Source organism: Propithecus coquereli, unplaced genomic scaffold (genome assembly GCF_000956105.1).
Source record: "Propithecus coquereli isolate 6110/MARCELLA unplaced genomic scaffold, Pcoq_1.0 Scaffold409, whole genome shotgun sequence".
In the NCBI taxonomy this organism is placed as follows: Eukaryota; Metazoa; Chordata; class Mammalia; order Primates; family Indriidae; genus Propithecus; species Propithecus coquereli.
In genome coordinates, this window is record NW_012149830.1 from 1,304,999 (window position 1) to 1,306,859 (window position 1,861).

General features: G+C 47.8%; 1 protein-coding gene across 1 annotated transcript in view; it reads right to left on the minus strand.

Moving 5' to 3' along the window:
• The window catches only part of METTL16 (methyltransferase like 16), an 84,340-nt gene extending 82,876 nt beyond the window's left edge, over positions 1 to 1,464 (minus strand). The window contains exon 1 of the mRNA XM_012653048.1: positions 1,308 to 1,464. The gene's annotated coding sequence lies outside the window, so the exon portion shown is untranslated. The remainder of the gene's footprint in view (positions 1 to 1,307) is intronic.
• Positions 1,465 to 1,861: the final 397 nt, after the last annotated feature.

Consider the following 1,861-nt stretch of genomic DNA (forward strand, 5'->3'; position numbering starts at 1 on the left):
AAAGAACATTAAAAAAAAAACCAATTCTTTCCTAACTAGCCTCCCAATACAGGCAACAGGTTCTTAGCCAAATATATGCCATTCCTCAGAGTTCAAATGGGTGTCAACTCTTACCTGGCATCAGCATTGTTACTCCCCAGTTTTCTCTAACCTAACATCCACATTTCCTGGCTCATTCTGTTCTAGCCACAGTTGTCATCCTTACTGTTTATCAAGTCTGGCACACTCATGCCTCAGGGCTTTTGCACTTGTTCAGTCTGCATGGACTGCCTTCCCCCTAGAAATATATACATACAAGGTACACGCACCCTGTTCATGTCTTTGGTCAAATGACACCTTTTCATTGAGGCATTTCCTGAGTATCCCATTTAAATGTGCAGTGAATGAACAGATTGGTCTCCCCTCCTAGCTTCAGTTTTCTACATAGTATGTAGCCCCATATATTTTGCTTATCCTTTTAAATCTGCCCTGCCAGTAAGCTTCATGAAGGAAAATATTTTGTCTGTCTTGTTCACTGCCATATCCCAACGCCTAAAATAAAGCCTGGGAGAGTAGGCACTCAATTATTTGCTGAAGAAAAACACGACGGAACTCTGCACGGCCCAGGCCACTGAAACACCACACGCTCTCATTCTGAGCACGCAGTCCCCATCTTGAGCCTCAAAAAAACCTCAGCCCAAGGGCTGGAACTTTTTTCTTCTGGGTTATCTGAGTCAGTCCAGAAAGCTAAAGTAGATCCTTGAGACTGACACTTCCACTTTCTTTGATCTTTCTCATCCCCACCCTTCTGTTTTTTTGGTTCCTCCTGACCATTAACCCTGTTCAACTACCATTTCTCTTAATACATAAGTCTGTAAAATAGAATAAATTCCGATTTCATAACTTCGAATTCCTTCTGCACAGATCCCTCCCACCTCGACCCCAATCTACATTTTCTCCCCTCGCCTTCCCTCGTAAATCCGATTTTTTCCACTAGTTCTGCCACTGCCAGTTCCCCCTCTCTTCCACTCTTTCCACGTCCTCATCTTGCCCAGTTTGTCTTCCCGCCTGTTTCGGATCTCTCTAAACCTCCTAAACCCCAGGGGTCTTTCCTACTTCAATTCTAGTCTATTCTATTCGCCAACTCCTCCCACTCACCCACCCCCAACACCCCCGCGCGCGCGCGAACACACACCTTCATCAAGTCTCTCTCCCTAGACACAGAAAAGAGCAACACATGCACCCAAAACCCAAGAATGACGAACCCGGGTGATCCAGTGGTTAAGCGGCCCATGATCGCTACCGGCATGAAAACTGTTAACACCCACCTCTGAGGCCAACGTTCCTGCCAGACGTCCTGTCTGGCTTGGGCCTGTACGACCCCACAATCTCAAGCCACCCGCAGCGCGAAGCTCCTAGAAACGCAGGTGTTACGCTCCCAGCGCGCCGCCATCTTGTGAAGCTATCTAGTCTCGTGATTGGACAAGTACCTATCGCGCGGTTTGTAGCCAAGCCTGAAGGAACAAAAACTGTCGCGAGACCTGGAGTTTGAGGCTCCTTCGGGCGGAAGGCGGGGGCGTGGTAGCAAGCCGAGTCTTTTGCAGTGTGGCACGAGGGGACCTGCATTTGAATTCGTTAGGGAGCTTGTTTGGAAAAAACAAAAAAGCTTTCTGGAGCGCACTCCAAACTTACTAAGTCACACTCTCTGGGGTAGGACGGGGAATACGAAGATGAGGGAGGGAGACTTTCAGGTTCGATGGCGAGCAATTGGCGCTTATTTAGCAACAGGTTTGTCCTCAGGTAATGTCTCAATCATTACAGATAAAACTGTGAGGTCGGGAAGGGTAGTCTCATTTACGGAGGAAGAACTGAGGATCGGGGA